Genomic DNA, 19,472 nt, shown 5'->3' on the forward strand with positions numbered 1-19,472 from the left:
AAAACATCTGTATGGTCTTTATCTGTACTTTTTACTTTTTCTTGGTTTCCATGTAAACAACCAGTTCCAGCAGACTACCTAACCATCATGAGTACTAACTTACTCCCTATCTATGTGATTTGGTGGTTCTGGCTACTGCTGACTGTGGAGAGCTGGTCGTTTGAAATTGGCCATGGTGGAAGATTTTATATCATAGAATTTGGTGAATGCTTCACACCTGGGAATCACATTTTAAATATTTAGCAGCACACCATTGATTAAGTGTATTTGCCAAAGGTTCAAAATTCTGTTACAGAATTAATACCTGAATAGGAATCATAACCAATTGAACAATGCCTGAGACATTTTTGCTCCTTATTTACTATAATATTCCATAGATTATTTTGAATTTGACCCTCCAGTAAGAACTTTTCTAAAAACTCCGACTAGTAATCATGTTACTTTAAATTATTACTTACATTAAGATTATACTTATTTTAAAAACAACAATACTTATGTGATGGTTGGGACATTTTTTTATCTTTGTATTTTGTCTGAAATCAGAATTTCCAAATATTCCTGTATGTGTTAGTTTTAATCTGACCTTAGGTGTGTGACTTTTTCCTTGTTATGGTAAAGGAAAATTATTTTAAAGCTTAAAATTAATTGATCTAATTAACTTAGAAGCACAATTAATTTGTAATGTCAAACATGTCATTTACCATGTTACCAATTATTAGTGTTAGGCTGCGGATGGTAGGATAGTAATAACTGAATATTTCTTCAATGGCTTAGATTTTCTATTGCTAATAATAACTACCATTTTTCAAATTGTGATTATGTGCCAAATATTGTGCTTGGAGTTGTGTGTCATTATTCCATTGTATCCTTACAACCGCCCTCTGAGGTAGCTGCTACAGGTTGACTATCCTTTATGTGAAATACTTGGGATCAGAAGTGTTTTGGATTTCAGATTTTTAGAATACTTCCATATGCATAATAAAATATCTTGGGGAAGGGAACCAAGTCTAAACACAGAATTAATTTATGTTCCATATAAACCTTATATGCATAGCCTGAATGTAAGTTTGTGCAATATTTTAGAGAATTTGTTACACAAAACAGTTGCATGATATTAAACATTCTGTTTGTGGTGTGATGTTGATCCCCAGGATTTCAGATTTTGGAGCAGTTTGGGTTTTCAGATTAGGGATACCCAGCCTGGAACAGTGTTTCCATTTTTCTGATGAGAAAACCCAGACTCAGAATAGTTACATAACTTTCCTTGGTTCATATTGCCTGACTATATCAGATCTTCTCTTCAAGTATAGGCATGTCTGATTCCAGAGCCTGTCTCTTACCCAATTGAACTAACCTGCCACTTGAAGATGGCAGCCTAGAGGTGCTTCCAGGTCCTCATATGGGGACATAAAGCTCTCTTGGTAGGCTCAGCATTTGGCTTGTACTGAAAAAGGAAAATTAAAAAGTAGAACATGGCAACTTCAAGTAAGTGAAGAATATTTAAGGCAGTGGTTTTGTAGGACATGATTTCCCTAGATCCCAATGTCTCTAAAATAAACTTAAACCCACAATTTCAAAATGTATTTGCATACTCTTTTCCTCTTTTGCAAAAAAAGGCAGTATTGGAGGCCTTTCTTGAGGGAGGAGGTTATAGGAATATTCATTTAGCAGTTGTAATTTTTTTTCAGAAAATTGATGAGCAAGCTACATTATATATATATATATTTTAAAGTCATGTAAAAAAGTGTTAGTTTGAGTTCTTCTTTACCTATTTGTATCCCTTTAATTTCTTTCATCTGTCTAATTGCTCTGGTTAAGTTTCAAGGACAACATTAAATAAAAATGATGAAAGAAGATATCCTTGTCTTGTTCCAGTTTTTAGAGGGAATGCTTTCAATTTTTCTCCATTTAGAATTATGTTGGACTTGGGTTTAGCATGTATAGCTTTTATGATGTTGAGGTATGTTCCAACTATCTATCCCTAGTTTTTCTAGTGTTTTGAACATGAAGGGGTGCTGTATTTTGTCAAATGCTTTTTCTGCATCTATTGAGATGATCAATGGATTTTGTTTGTAAGTCTGATGTGATGAATTACATTTATTGATTTCCATATGTTGAACTAACCCTGCATCCCTGGAATGAACCTCAATTATGGTGCACTATCTTTTAAATATATTTTTGTATGCAATTTGCCAGAGTTTACTGAGAATTTTTGCATCTATGTTCATCAAGGATATTGGTCTGAAGTTTTCTGTCCTTGATGTGTCTTTGTCTGGTTTTGGCATCAGGATATTAGCCTCACAGAATATGTTTGGAAAGTTTCCCTCCTTTTCTGATTCATGGAATACTTTGAGTAGTATTAGTGTAAATTCTTCTTTGAAGGTCTTCTAGAACTTGGCTGAGAATGTGTTTGATCTTGGCTTTTCTTGATTGGTGGGCTTTTGATGGTGTTTTCTATATCATTACTTGAAATTGTTCTGTCTAAATCATGTATGACCTCCTGATTCAGTTTGGGTAGGTCATATGTCTCTAGAAATTGTGTTGTGTCTTCAATATTTTCTATTTTATTGGAGTATAAATTTTTCAAAATACTTTCTAATTACTTCTGAATTTCAGTCATGTCCATTGTGATTTCCTTCTTTATCACGTATTTTAGTAATTTGAGTTTTTTCTCTTTTTCTCTTTGTTAGCATGGCTAGGGGTTTATCAATATTATTGATACTTTTCAAAGAACCATCTTTTTGTTCTGTCAATTTTTTCAGTTGTTGCTTTTGTTTCAATTTCATTAATTTCAGCTCTGATTTTAATTATTTCCCATCTTCCACTGTTTTTGGTGTTGATTTGTTCTTTTTCTAGAGTTTTGAGATATAATGTTAGGTCATTTATTTGATGACTTTTTATTCTTTTAGTAAATGAGCTCAATGCAATAAACTTTCCTCTGAGTACTGCCTTCATAGAGTCCCAGAGAGTTTGAAAGGTTATATTGGTGTTCTCATTTACCTCTAAATATTTTTTAAATTTCATCCTTGATTTCTTCAACTATCCATATATCATTCAGTAGTCTATTATTTAGTCTCCATGTGTTAGAGTGGCTTCTATTTTTTATTTTATTGTTGATTTCTAATTTTATTCCATTACAATCTGATAGAATGCAGGGTATTATAGCTGAAAGGCTTGTCTGAGTGAAGTTAATGAGAAGTCAGATGTCAGTTTTTGTTGGGCTGGAAACCTGGGGTATAGGTGTCTGAAGCTTACAGAACTCAGGCAGAGGCATGGAAAGCCTTCATTATTTATGTACACTGGTCCCTATTACCTTCCTGTCCCTTCTGCTGTGGAAAACTCACCAGTCTCATACTGCTGCCCCTGAAATGACCTCCAGTCTGTCCTCCTCTCAGGCTTAGCCCTGGGAACTTTTCTGCTTCTCCCAAGTCTATGGCGATCACCCACCTTTCAGGGTCTTGTGGGTAACATGTCATTCCTGAGTCACAACACTTTGTAATAATTGCAGAATAAGAGAATACAACTCTGGTTTTAACCCCATGACTTCTCTACTCTTGGGTCACTTTCCTCTTTTATCCTGGAAGCACACGCATTTCTAACATCTTTTCTTGACCTTCTAGCTTTCCTTTAATGTTCTTAGATCATCAAAAAAGAATGGTTCTCCTGGAGTGGTTTTCTGGGTGAGGTTCTCTTTTAATCTTTCTTTGGAAACATAGCCCTTTGGCCTCAAATTAAATCTTAGAAGTAAAGACCTGGCTATCCTTGGAGATGACATGTGGTGAGAACTCCTTTATGTGTTTTCAGACAAGTTTGAAACACTGAGAGAAATAAACATAATATATCTCTTTGATATTCTCAAATTTGTAGGGGGGATACATGCCATTTATTGCTTACCCTTTCAAATATTTCCGAGTCTTAGATATCAGTTTTAACCCTAACACATCATTTCTAATTGATGATGACAATTTATATAATTCTTCTTGGTGTGTAAGCATCAAATGAGTCATAGTTTTGTGCATGTTGTTTAATCCTGTACTTCAGAATTCATAATATGTAAATGAATAATACATTTAAAATAATCATTATTATCAAATATACATGTAAGTGAATATGGATATATCTGTGCATGTATATGTATATAATATGTAGTATATGTGTTTGAATTACTTTTGTATTTCTAATAAAATCTAGTGAATTAATGTGGTTTTAATGAGATATTATTTTTACTTAAGTTCATATTTATATGTTTATAGTCTAATCTTTAGTTGTAAGCTTCTAATATTTAGTTTTCTTAAGTGCTATATTCGTATTAGTTAAATAAAACTTTAGATATAGATTTTTTTCTCTTTAGTTTTCCTCCAATCTATTGTTACAACCCATATTTAATGATCCATAAGACATAAGTATAGTAATATCAGAAAAAATAGACTTTAATTAAAAAATTGTTATAAGAGACAAATAAGATCATTAAGGATAAAAGTGCCAATTAAACAGGAAGATAGAACAATTATAAATATACCTAACATCAGAGCACCTAAATATATAAAGGAAGTACTGATAGATCTTAAGGGAGAAATAGACAGCAATACAATAATAGTAGAAAAATTCAGTATCCCACTTATAATAAATGAAAGATCATCTAGATGGAAAAGTCAATGAAGAAATAGCAGATCTGAACAGTCCTATAGAAAAAATGGACCTAACAGATACATATAGAACATTCTACCCTACTGCAAAGGAATATACTTTCTTCTAAAGCACATGTGGAACATTCTTCAGATAAATCACATGCCAGGCTACAAAACAAATCTTAACAAATTTAAGAAGATTAAAATTCTTTCAAGTATCTTTTCTGACTACAATGGAATGAAACTAGAAGTCAGTAACAAAAGGAAGGGCCACATGAGCCAAGGCCACCTGCAATGGTCTGTAGTGCAATCAAGCATCTGTCATGACAGACAGAATCTGGCAGATGGACAGACTCTCTCCAGTGATCCAGTGAAACTCTGGAAGGAGCAGAGGTCATGTAGAAACCCGATGTCTTGACTCCAATAGAAGACAGGCTTAACGTTCTTACAGCAGGGCCTCAAGGGCCTCCTCTTATTCAGGATGTGGTTTTCACTGATGAAATGGCTCACTTTGACCAAGAGAGAATTCCTGAGAAAGTCATGGATGCTAAAGGAGCAGGGGCCTTTGGCTGCTTTGGGCTCATGCATGATATCACCAGATACTCTGGGGCAAAGGCATTTGTGCATGTTTGAAAGAGGACTCTCATTACGGTTTGATTCTCCAATGTTCTTGGAGAATTGGGTTCATGACCCTTGTGGGTTTGCAGTGAAATTTTACACAGAAGATGGTAAGTTGGATCTTGTTGGAAATAATACTCCCCATTTCTTCATCAGGGATGTCATATTATTTCCATCAATTAACCATAAGTGAAATGGAAATCCTCAAATACACCTGAAGATCTGGACATGGACATGTCTGGGACTTCTGGAACCTGCTTCCTGAGTCTGTGATCATGTTTCTTTCTTGTTCATTGATCAGGGATTAATGGACTTCAGTACATGAGTGGATATGGATCACATACTCTCAAGCTGGTTAATGCAAATGAAGAGGCACTTTATTATAAATTCCAGTATGACTGACAGTGGCATCAAAATTCCTTCCTGTTAAAGATGCAGCAAGACTTTCCTAGGAATATGCTGACTCTGCCTCCAGGATCTTCCTAATGCCACTACTGTACAGTTCCTCCTCCTGAACTTTTTCCATTTTGGTCATTTGTTTGATCAGGCAGAAATTTTTCCATTTGATCCATTTGATGTCACTAAGGTTTGTCTTCACAATCCTTTTATCCCAGTTAGTAAATTGGTCTTAAACTAGAATCCAGTTAATTACTGAGGTTGAACAGATGGACTTTGTATAAGCAACATACTGCCCAGTCCTTACAAAATGCTGCAGGGACACCTTTTCCTATCCTGCCATTCACCTGTACCACCTGGAATCCATATATCTTTGGATACCCATGAACTGTCCCTTCTGTGCTCGAGTGGCCACCTATGATTGTGATGGGCCCCTATGCATGCACAACCATCAGGGTGCTGCTCCAGATTACTCCCTGAATAGCTTTAGTGTTCCAGAACAACAGGGTTCTGCAGATATTCTGTACTTTGGTAGTGCTAATGACAGTGTCACTCAGGTATGAACATTCTATGTGGACACATAGAATGAAAAGTAGAGGAAATGCCCGAGTGAGAACACCGCTGACCATCTGAAGACACTTAACTCTTCATCCATAAGAAAGTGGTCAAGAACTTTGCTGATGTCCATGATATCTGTGGAGCTGTGTCCAGGCTGTTTTGGACAAATACAGCAGTGAGAAGTATAGCCAAGTGAGAACATGTAGTCTGAGTCTCACTTGGATCTAAGAGAGGAAGCTGATCTGTGGAGCTAGGGAGCCAAGTGCTTGCCAAGGAGCTCTCTGCCTTTGAAACAAAGCATAATGTGGATGCACGTGACACACTCATGACTGGATAGCAGATTCCTATCCAAATGTACAAATGCAAGCTAATATCTTCAAATGGTAATCCAGGTTTCTATAGCAAATAATGCAACAGTGACTTTTAATGTTATTTCTCTAGGAGAAAATGAAGGTCAGGGCTTAACAGTCATTTCAAAGAAACATATATTTGCTTTTGATGGTTGAATTATTCATTAAAATAACTAGAAGGGAAGTTTCTAGCCAGAAATATGATTTTATTTGACAAGAAAATAATCTTGGTAAAATTAGCATCTTAACATATTACTTCATAACTTCTTATATAAAAATATGCTTGTTATTATAAAATAAGAAAAGGCAATGATGATCCACTCAGAAATTTTTATTTTTCTAAGGTCCTTGTAGGAAAAATATGTTCGATACACCAGTGTCTGCTGCAGTTAACTTTGGCACCATTGTGCCTTAATGCTAATTGCTATCTGTAATCGATCAGGTTCACATTTTTTAACTTGGAATTACATTTATGCTAATACAGTATTGATTTTGCAACAGACTGATTTGTAATTGCTTACATTTTTACAATTAGTCTGTACATAGAAGGAAAATTGGAAAATTCAGAAATACATGGTAATTAAACTACATACTCCTGAAAAACTACTGGGTCAAATAAGAAATCAAATGGAAATTAGAGAATGTATGAAAACAAACAAAAACAGAAATACAATATTTTAAAAAGTTATGTGATGCAGCAAAAGCAGTTCTAGAGAATTTTTTTTTATTTCTAAGAATATTCTTTTTTTTATTGTAAATAAATGGGATACATGTTGTTTCTCTGTTTGTACATGGTGTAAAGGCATACCATTTGTGTAATCATAAATTTACATAGGGTAATGTTGTTTGATTCATTCTGTTATTTTTTCCCTTCCCCCCCACCCCTCCCACCCCTCTTTTCCTTCTATACAGTCCTTCCTTCCTCCATTCTTGCCCCCCTCCCTAATCCTAACTCTAACCCTAACACTAACCCCTCCTACCCCCCATTATGTGTCATCATCCACTTATTAGCGATATCATTTGTCCTTTGTTTTTTTGAGATTGGCTTATCTCACTTAGCATGATATTCTCCAATTTCATCCATTTGCCTGCAAATGCCATAATTTTATCATTCTTTATGGCTGAGTAATATATACCACAGTTTCTTTATCCATTCATCAATTGAAGGACATCTAGGTTGGTTCCACAATCTGGCTATTGTGAACTGGGCAGCTATGAACATTGATGTGGCTGTATCTCTGTAATATGCTGATTTTAAGTCCTTTGGGTATAGGCCAAGGAGTGGGATAGCTGGGTCAAATGGTGGTTCCATTCCAAGTTTTCTAAGGAATCTCCACACTGCTTTCCAGAGTGGCTGCACTAATTTGCAGCCCCACCAGCAATGTATGAGTGTACCTTTTTCCCCACATCCTCGCCAACACCTGTTGTTGCTTGTATTCTTGATAATCGCCATTCTAATTGGGGTGAGATGGAATCTTAGGGTGGTTTTGATTTGCATTTCAGTTCTAGAGAATTTTATGGTGGCAAAGGCCTACATTAAAAAAGAAGAAAGAACTCCAACAGTCTAATATTATACATCAAGGAACTAGAAAAAGGAAAGCAAACTATGAAGCCCAAAGCTGGCAGAAGGAAGGAAATAACAGAAAATGGAATTAAGTGGCACATTAAAATAATGATACACAATGACCAAGTAGGATTTATCCTTAGAATTCAAGGATGGTAACACATGCAACTCAATCAATATGATGCATGACATTAACTTAACAAAGAATAAAAAGATCATGTTTATCACAATAGATACAGTATTGATTTCTTTTTTTTAAATTAACACTTGTTGTGATACAAACTTTAGATAATTAGGTATAGAAAGAACTTAACCTCAACATGATGAAGGCTATATATAACAGGTCCCCAGCTAACATTATACTTGGTTGTAAAAAAACAAAACTTTTTTTTTTTTTTTTTTTTTGGGTGCTGGGGATCGAACCCAGGGCCTTGTGCTTGCAAGGCAAGCACTCTACCAACTGAGCTATCTCCCCAGCCCCCAAAACTTTTTTTTTTAAAGATCTGGAATAAGGCAAGAATACTTAGTTTTGACACATTTATTCAACATCATAATAGAAGTCCTAGTTAGAACAATTGGGCAAGAAGAAAAAATAAAAGACATCTAAAATGGAAAGGAAGAAGTAAAGACATCTATTTGAAGATGACATGACCTTGTATGTAGAAAACTTCAAAGATTCCATATCCAAAAAGTTGTTAGAACTAGTAAATGAACTAAGCAATCTTGTAGGACACAAAATCAACATACAAAAATTAGTTTTATTTCTATACACTAATAATGAATTATCCAAAGAGGAAATTGAGAAAACAATCCAATTTCCAAAAATGCCACAAGTAATAAGGTAGGAATAAACCTTATGAAGGAGATAACAGACTTGTACACTGAAAACTAAAAATACCAATGAAAAAAATTAAGGCAGACACATGAATATGGAAAGAGTTCATGCTCATGGACTGGAGTAATTGTTATTGTTAAAATGTCCATATAACCCAAAAGATTTATTCCATGGAATTCCTGTCAAAATCTGAGCATAATTTTTAAAACAGAAATAGAGGGGCTGGGGAGATAGCTCAGTCGGTAGAGTGCTTGCCTTGTAAGCACAAGGCCCTGGGTTCGATCCCCAGCACCCAAAAAAAAAAAAAAAAAAAAAACAGAAATAGAATAATACTGTAAGGTTTATATGGAACCTCAGGATATCCTGAGTAGCCAAAACAATTTTGAGCAAACCCCCACAAAACAAAAAAACAAAACAAAACTGGAGGTTCCACATTTTCTAATAGTAAAATATATTATGTAGCTACACTAATAAAAACAGCATGTATTGGCATATAAGTAGATGGAACAGATTACAGAGCCCAGAAATAAACCCATGATATATAGTAGCTAATCTTCCAGAGTGTAAGAGATGCACAATGGGGAGAGGATAGTCTCTTCCAGGAATGATTCCAAGAAAATCAGGTATCTGCCTACAAAAGGATGAAATTAGACCCTTATCCTGTACCATCAACAAAAGTCAACCCAAGATGTATTACAGATTTAAATGTAAGATCAGAAACTATAAAACTACTAGAAGAACACAGGGGGAAAATAAACAACATTAATCTGGGCAATGATTTTTTTGGAGTTGACCCAAAAACTCAGGCAAGAAAACCAAAATTGACCATTGGAATTCATCAAACTTAAGTGTTTCTGCACAAGAAAAGAAATAATGAAAGTAAAAGGTAGCCCATGGAATAGGAGAAATATTTGTAAACTAGATATCTGATAAAGGCTTAATGTCCAAAATATATGGAACTCTCTAAGTTAATAGCAAAAAGACAAATACCACCATTTAAAAATGGCCAAAAGAACTAAATAGATGTTTCTTCAAAGAAGACATATGCCAGGTGTGGTGACACATGCCTGTAATCCCTGCAATTTGGGAGGCTGAGGCAAGAGGATCACAAGTTCAAGGCCAACTTGGGCAACTTAATGAGGCCCTTAGCAACTTAAGGAGACCATGTCTCAAAATAAAAAATAAAAAAGACTGGGGATGTAACTCAGTGGTGAAGTGCTTATGGTTTAAAATAAAAAAGACATACAAATGGCTATTGGATATGTGAAAAGGTACTTAACACATATTAGTCATCAAGAAAATTTAAATCAAGACTGTAATGAAGTATCACCTTCCCTTATTAGAATGGATATGATAAAAAAAAAGTAACAAAAGTTCACCAGGATATGAAGAAAAATGAACCCTTATATGCAAACAAAGGGAATGTAAATGGGTGCAACCATTACAGAAAACAGAATTCAGGTTCCTGAAAAAATTAAAACTACCAAAGGATCTAGAAGTCCTGCTGCTGGTTATATTCAATGGGATTAAAATCAGGATATAGAAGGGGTATCTGCATTCCCATATTCATTGCAGTATTATGATAACCATGATATGGAAACAACCTAAATGTCCATTGAGAAATGAATGGATAAAGAAAATGTGGTGTACACATACAGTGGAATACTGTTTAACCTTTAGGAAGAAATCTTGCTATTTGTGACAACATGGATAAACATGGAAGGCATAACGATAAATGAGCCAGACATAGAAAGACGAACATTGTATAATGCCACCTACATGATGAGTCTGAATAGTCAAACTTAAGGAAGCATGGAGTCAAATGATGGTTTTCAGGGGCTGGGGAAAGGGGAAGATAGGTAGGTGATAGTCAAAGGCTACAGTGCTTCAATTATACAAGATGAGTAAGTTCTAGAGATCTGCTGTACAGCATCGTTCTTAGGTAACAATACTAAGAATTTGTTAAGGTAGATTTTACATTTAACTATTGTTTCATACAAAAAGAAGAATAAATACAGAGTGAGAGAGAGACTTTGGAGGAGATTAGTAGATTATGGCATAGATTGTGGTGATGCCTCCATGGGTGTATAACTCATCAAATTGTATATATTGAATATATGCAGCAAGTTCTATGTCAATCATACCTCAGTGAAATGGGTTTCGTTTGTTTGTTTTTGTTTTTAAGGAGGAAGCAGAGTAATGGTGGCAGTTTGAGTCAATAGCTTTTCATTTGAGTTTGGGAGTAAATGAAGAGAAATCTTCCCATGATAAGAGAGTTGATTTTGGTTTACCGGTGAGATTTTAAAAAAATACACTACTTAGAGTTATAGCTCTTTCAAGTGTAGATATTTTCCCCCAGGATTCAATACATAGTTTGTTGTATTGGCACATTGGCACTGAATGGCAGATGCATGTCATTCTCCTAATCTGCTCCATGGGATACTAATCCCAAGTAATGCTTCATGTAAACCAGAAATGTGTGTCAGGATTTTCTTTGGTAAAGTACTGAATCATGTGGAAAATCTTGAATACTGTGTTCCCCTAATAGAGTGCACATTTTCATAGGAAGTCTTTAAGAACTTAATAAACATTTATAGAATATTCCTATGTGTTTTAAGTGGATACTACTTTATCCATTTCCCAAATGTATTTGATTGGAGGATAGAAGACTTTTTTTCGTTTTTTTTTTTTTCGTTTTTTTTTTTTTTTTTGTGGTTCAGTGGATAGAACTCAGGATCTTGCATATGTTACATAAGCCTACCACTGAATACAGCTCCAGTCCAATTATAGACTCCTTTTTCTAATGTGTATTAGGATCCCTCACACTAATTTCTGAAGAATATTTTTTTTGAAAACACTGATTTAAAAATATATACTTTCAAATTAGACAAATTGACCAAGAGAACAGAATTTAAAAATCCAGAAATGGATGCATGCATTTGTGGTCAATCGATTTTTGACAAAGGAGCCAAAAATGCACAATGGGAAAAGAACAACCATGTCAATTAAGGGTGCTGGAAAAACTAGATATTCACATGCACAAGAATGAAATTGGACCCTTATCTCAAACCATACACAAAAATCAACTCAAAATAGACTAAAAACTTATTAAACTTATGACCTGAAACTAAAAGTACTAGAAGAACGTAGGGGGAAACCATATAACATTGGTCTGGCACTGGTTTTTCACATTCAACCTCAGAATCTCAGTTAACAAAACCAAAAAAAGTCAAATGGAATTATAACAAATGAAAAAACTGCACAGTACAGGAAACAACAGAGTGAAGAGGCATCTTGCAGAGTAGAAGAAAATATTTTTAGGCTGATAAGGGATTAATATTCAAATACATAAGGAACCCAAACAACTCAATAGCAGGAACACAAATACCACAAATAAAAGTATTGACAAAAGACCTGAATAGACATTTCTCCAAAGAAGATCAACAGGTATATGAAAAAATGTTGACCATTAGCTATCATTAGGGAAATTTAAATTAAAATCACAGTGAGATATCACTTCACATGTTTGAAAGGCTATTATTAGAAAGATGAAAGATAACAAGTATTGACGAAGATGTGGAGAAAAGAGAACACTTGTATACTGATGGGAATGTAAATTAATATAGCCATTATGGAAAATAGTATGGAGATTCCTCAATAAACTGAAGATAGAAGTACCATGTAATCCAGCAGTCCACATCTGGGTATCTACCCAAAGGATTAGAAATAGTATGTTGAAGAGATAACTGCTTTACTATCTTTATTGTATCATTATTCATATTTATTGCATCAATAATTTATTGTATCATTAGTCAAATTATGGAAGAAATTTAATTGTCTATCAACTATCAAACATAAAAATGTGGCATATATACACAATTAAATATAGTCAGCCTTGAAAAAGAGGAGAATTACATCATTTGCAACAACATGGATGAACCTGGAAATCATTGGATTAGGTGAAACAAGTCAGGCACAGAAAGACAAATATAACATGTGATCATTTATTTGTGGAATCTAAAATTGAACTTGTAGAAAATCAGATAGTAGAATGGTGGTTATCAGAAGCTGGGAGATGTTGGTCAAAGGACACAATATTTCAGTTAGGATGAATAAATGATAAATATTTAGAATGGTATGTTGATAAGCATGATTCAGTCATCCATGTTATACACATATATCTTAGCTTCACTTTGTATACCCCACTTAATATGCAATTATAATTTGTCATTATCCAATAAAAATTTTAAAGATAAAAGAAACATACCTGCCTGACTAATCTAGTAATTTTTTGTAATGTTACTTATACTATAATTTAACTAATTTCATGTAGTTTCTTTGAGTTCTAGTGGCAGCATTTTTGCACTGTTGTTCAGTTGACAACTACCCACAGTTTGTAGTCAGATATGGTATGCACCTGGGCTTAAAGCACAGTTCTGCAGCTGAATTGTTTGTACCTGAGGAAAATATTCCAGTCATTTATTGAGCTTTATTTCATTCACTGAATGCACATTTATTGAATATTTTCTGTTTTTGACAAGACAAATGCAAAAATAAATGAAAAAAGTCTTGACTTTCAGGACCTTTCATTTCAATAAGGGAACAATAAGTTAATTGCAGTGTAGGGGTGAAATGCCTGATGGATTTATGTTATCAAGGGTGATCTCACCAAGGAGGGGGGGATGCTCAGAGAGTCAAGACGACCTCACAGCAATGCAGATATAAGTTTGAAATTCAGACTCATCAGTTACCAACTGAATAACCTTGGAAAACTGTTGAACCCTAATGGGTTCATGTGCAATATTGTGTCTGGATTTAGGGTTGAGTCATACTTTTTGGACAATATGTATTAATTCTGTGAGTATCTTTGTGGTGAACACTGAAGCAAGTTCTGTAATTTGATGATGCAAGTAAGTATTTTTATTACCTCCTCAAAACAAAACAAAACAAACAGACGAGGAACTGAAATATAGCCTAGAGCCACATATTTTGGTGATAGGTGAGATATGAAAACAGGTGGTCGAGTGTCTTGGATCCATCTTGACCCCAGGGCACTGCCTCTTTGGAATACAGTGCATGTTGAACAAGGCTTCATGCCCTTCTGAAGTTGTCTCTGCTCTCTTAACTTTATCCTCTTGACAGAAATGTGACACACATTGATATCCTGATAGGTAAATGGGCTTTTTAACAGATGGCATTGAAAGACTTAGATATATTTATGGGATCATTTAAATTGATTGATTATTTCTGTAGATTTTATTCTTATTGATACATTTTTCAGAAAGAGAATAACATTTAAGGAGTTGCTTAGTTTGGGAAGTCCATGCCTGGTATGTCATTGCTGCTTGATTCACAGTGTGCTTTCATTATTTTACAAGCCTTCTCAATAGGGAATGTCAGTGTGTGAGTTGCAGGTGGGAAAAGTGTTGAAGTTAAATCTGCTCAGCACCACAGTGGTGGGTGAAAAGCTGGCACGAATGGGCTCGTTAAGACATGAGATAAAAACTGTTGGGAAAAGCTCAAAAGCAGGATTTATATTGATTGTGATGCTTCATGGGAGCTGTGATTGAGGAAGTTTCTCTGAAAAAAGTGTTTTAAAAGGAGATTAGAAAACTGAGTTCTTTTTTTTTTTGAGAACTGAGTTCTTAAAACTGCAATTGAGGTCAGAGAGACTATTAGGATAGCTGAGGATGACTGGCACTTTCTGAGGAAGAGGAAATGTTCAGCATGATAAGAACCACAGTGTTTGGGCAGAATTGAAGTTGAGAGAACTGACCTCACAGGTATATCGTTCTGCTGGCCTTTGTGACCTCATCAAGTGCTCTGAATATTTTTCTTCCCTTGACTTTCACTGTTTTCTTTTTTCTACAAACGTTGTGTTATCTTGTGCCCAATGAACCAGGGTTTGTCTCCTTTTGCATCAGACATTGACATCAAGAAGCCACAATGCTACTGGCCAAAAGAATCATATTTATCCATTGGTCATATTTCTGATGTTTTAAAATAGTTTTCCTATGGGAGGGAACTCTTCTGTGAGGATTGAGATGGATTACTTTAAAGTACATAAGGAGGGTGGCATCTTCCTTCAGGTTTGGGCAAGACAAAACCATATATAATGGAAATTACCCAGAATTTCTCCCAAAGACTATGAAATTAACCCATGGAATTGTTGGGTATGGGCTATGTATACTGTGGAGCATGGAGACTGTGTTAGTCAGCTTCGTATTATTGTGACAAAATACTTGAGAGAGTAAACTTAATAAGGAAAAAAAAAGAAGCTGCAATAAAAATGCATTTGTATTTTTTCATTTTCTTTTAAAGATGAAAACTACTACTTTAGCATAGATTATAAAAAGAAGAAAAGGTTTTGTAGAGGCTCTGCTAGTTCAATGGAGATTATCTGTGATGTTAACATGGATCACTTTTCCTGCCAGGGGTGAATTTTTTGAAGCTTGTATGACTTTTCAGTCCTCTGTATGAAGTGCAATGATAATCACATTGTTCTACCTGAGAAGACTCTGAGGACCCACTGGAAAGAATGTCAGATGTGAAGCCCAGTTTTCAGAGATGTAGAGGCACTACTTCTGCTAAAATATTCTTTGCAGAGAATGGTGAATTAGAAAATGTTAGCCAGAATTTGTTCTTGTTGATGTGCTGTTTTGTGTACCTCCTGTCTCTTATTTTCATTTTGTAAAACAAGAGGTGATAATTATTTTTTCTTAAAGAACTGTATAACTAAGAACTTAAAAATTATATCCTTGTGCCTTACAACTTCATGCCCAGTTCTTAGTGCAAAATCACAGAACATTATTGGTAGGATTCAGTTTTAACAATCAAGTTCTGTTAATCTAATTGTGCTACTTCTGAGTTTGCACAGTACTTCATGCATGTCACTTCCTGGGACTCAGTGGCACTGTGGAATAGAACTGATGTCTTTTGACCTCTGGGGCACAGTTCTTTTCCACTGTTGTTCGTTTTCATTTGAATTTCTCAACTTAGCCATTATACAATCTTCGGACCAGGAGGAGTCCTGGGCGACTCTTGGTGAGTCTGTCACTGAGACTGCAGAGAAGTTAAAGTGCTCAAGGTCACACAGATGAGAAAACTCAAAATCTGAATCAGGATGCTTTGGATCACATAAACCCAAAAGTCCTTTTGGATCATTCTGATAGAATTTGATTGTGTATCACAGATTTATCTATCTTAAATAAAATCATGCCTAAAACCCCATAATGTATAAATTACTTCTGTAGCTGCTTTGTTTGTTTGTTTTTTGGGTACCAGAGATTGAACTCAGGGGCATTGGACCACTAAGCTACACCCTCAGCTCTATTTTGTATTTTTTAAGTTTAGAGACAGGGTCTCACTGAGTTGCTTAGTGCCTCTTTTGGGTGAGGCCCGCTTTGAACTCCTCCTGCCTCAGCCTCCTGAGCTGCTGGCATTACAGGCATGTGCCACCATGCCCAGCTCTACCGTAGCTTCTTAATGCTCAATTATATTTATTCTTGGGGGAACATTGCAGTGTCTGCCACTATTAGAATTTCTACAGTAGTGCCTTCCATTATCTCCATCCAACCTTAAATTGAACATGGCAGATCCAGCCTTCCTTGCAACCTGTATATTTTGACAAGAAAATATCTTCTTAAGATTAAAAAAAAAAAAAAAAAGTCTTTCCAGTAAAAAGGAAGAAGTAGTCCCACAAGCCACAAAAAACTGGTTTGATGTGAATTAGAGAACATCAGCAAGAAGTGGCCTATTTTAATGTAGCATTTTGGCTTCCTTCTGTTTACTTTCATTTTGCAAAATAGGGAATAAAACATTTTTTTCTCTGCTTAAGAATTTCACAAATAAGAACTTAAAAAATAGTAATAAAGTGTTGTCCTCATCATGGGCACTGGGGAAGGAAGAGATCTGAGGCCCTGTTCAGTTTCCTCCTTTTTGTGTTCTATGAGAAGAATGATGATAAAAAAACCTGACAGGTACACAAAATATTAATTATCTGATAATGATAATTAAATGGTTACATGAATGCTAGAATTCAAATTTATTTTCAAGGCCTACAAATTAGACATTATATTCTTTCTTTGTAATGCCTTTAATGGTAAAGAGTAATAGTATAATAGTTGCAAGAGTACCTCTTCATATAGTCAAAACAAAAACTGTCTATGGCTTTAAGCTCATTTTTAATAAAAATAAAATAGACATACTGACTCTTCCTGATTTTGGAACTGATTTAACATTCCCCATAAATATATGTAATTATTGTATACTTAGCTATTAACTTAGGTTGATAAATAAGATGGATTTTACAATGACTTTAAGCTTAGAGAAATGTAAATTTGGTCTCTTTTGAAGAAGAGGAGTCTATCCAGACTATCACAGAAGCTCTGTGAGAGTAGGGACTACCTTATTTACCAAAATTCTTTGGTGCCTAGTACTTGCCTACCAAATGGTAGATATTCAGGAAATTTTGCTGAATAAATTAATACAATGTGATTCCCAGATATTTACTTGTATAAAATTATATAGGTTCACTCTATCATCAATATCTCATTAAATAAGTAAATCAGAAATCCTTTTATTTATATTATTTAGTTTACTGTTTAGAAAACATGTTAATAATAAAAAAATTGAATGAAGATAGCAAAAATGAACAAATTATGAATAAATGTAATTGATAGCCATAGCCTTTCAAAGCATGAGGTCTCTGGAGGAAGAAAAGCTAAATCTAAGAGGCCCTGTGATTAAAAAGATTAAAAATAAATTGCTCAAAGTGAACTTCTGGACCAATGAATACATATTAATTTAAGGCATCTGAAGCAACATATTATTATTATTATTTTTTTTTTTTGGGTGCTGGGGACCGAACCCAGGGCCTTGTGCTTACAAGGCAAGCACTCTACCGACTGAGCTATCTCCCCAGCCCCTCGGAATCAGACCAGAGACCCTGCATCTTATAGAAGAAAAAGTAGGTCCAGATCTTCAACATGTCGGCTTAGGACCAGACTTTCTCAATAGGACTCCCATAGCACAAGAAATAAAAGCAAGAATCAACAACTGGGATAGATTCAAACTAAAAAGCTTTCTCTCAGCAAAGGAAACTATCAGCAATGTGAAGAAAGAGCCTACAGAGTGGGAGAAAATCTTTGCCAATCATACTTCAGATAGAGCACTAATCTCCAGAATCTATAAAGAACTCAAAAAACTCAACACCAAGACTACAAATAATCCAATCGACAAATGGTCTAAGGAAATGAACAGACACTTCACAGAAGAAGACCTACAAACAATCAACAAACATATGGAAAAATGTTCAACATCTCTAGTAATAAAAGAAATGCAAATCAAAACCACCCTAAGATTCCATCTCACCCCAATCAGAATGGCGATTATCAAGAACACAAGCAACAACAGGTGTTGGCGAGGATGTGGGGAAAAAGGTACACTCATACATTGCTGGTGGGGTTGCAAATTAGTGCAACCACTCTGGAAGGCAGTATGGAGATTCCTTAAAAAACTTGGAATGGAACTACCATTTGACCCAGCTATCCCACTCCTTGGCCTATACCCAAAGGACTTAAAATCAGCATATTACAGAGATACAGCCACATCAATGTTCATTGCTGCTCAATTCACCATAGCCAGATTGTGGAACCAACCTAGATGCCCTTCAGTTGATGAATGGATAAAGAAACTGTGGCATATATATACAATGGAATATTACTCAGCCATAAAGAATGATAAAATTATGGCATTTGCAAGCAAATGGATGAAATTGGAGAATATCATGCTAAGTGAGATAAGCCAATCTCAAAAAACCAAAGGAAGAATGATCTCGCTGATAAGTGGATGATGATACATAATGGGGTGTGGGAGGGGTTAGTTTTAGGGTTAGAGTTAGGGTTAGGGAGGGGGGCAAGAATGGAGGAAGGAAGGACTGTATAGAGGGAAAAGAGGGATGGGAGGGGTGGGGGGAAGGGGAAAAAATAACAGAATGAATCAACCAACATCACCCTATGTAAACGTATGATTACACAAATGGTATGCCTTTACTCTATGTACAAACAGAGAAAGAACATGTATCCCATTTGTTCACAATAAAAAAAAAAAAGATTAAAAATAGATGCTCTTTATTGTGAGACATAAATCATAGATGGTAATCAGCATATAAATGATTCAGTTCAGTAACTTATTTGGCACATTGTTCTGGTCTATGCATGATCATATTCATGCTTTGGATTTTCATATCACTCTCTACTTTCCACAGAAATAGTGACTCCACAGTCTCTTACTGGGTCACAACAAGTCTTCCTACTAGGGAGAAAGGGATGGGGTGTTCTAAATAAAATGCATGTGAATGGAGACACAGGGTTAAGTGGATTAATTACCCAAGACATTGCTACTTAGTGATGGACTAATACAAATGCTTTTTTTTTATATATCTGATTCCTCACACCTGCATATTTGAACCTTTATGGATTCATAGTAGCAGAAATAGATAACAGAAGAGAAGAGGCATAAAA

At 35.1% G+C, this 19,472-nt stretch overlaps 1 protein-coding gene and 1 pseudogene across 1 annotated transcript in view; both read left to right on the forward strand.

Annotated features, from left to right (window-relative positions):
* Positions 1–19,472, forward strand: part of Elapor2 (endosome-lysosome associated apoptosis and autophagy regulator family member 2) — a 170,550-nt gene that overhangs the window by 74,978 nt on the left and 76,100 nt on the right.
* Positions 4,903–6,428, forward strand: LOC124990465 (catalase-like; annotated as a pseudogene).

Source organism: Sciurus carolinensis, chromosome 8 (assembly GCF_902686445.1).
Source record: "Sciurus carolinensis chromosome 8, mSciCar1.2, whole genome shotgun sequence".
In the NCBI taxonomy this organism is placed as follows: Eukaryota; Metazoa; Chordata; class Mammalia; order Rodentia; family Sciuridae; genus Sciurus; species Sciurus carolinensis.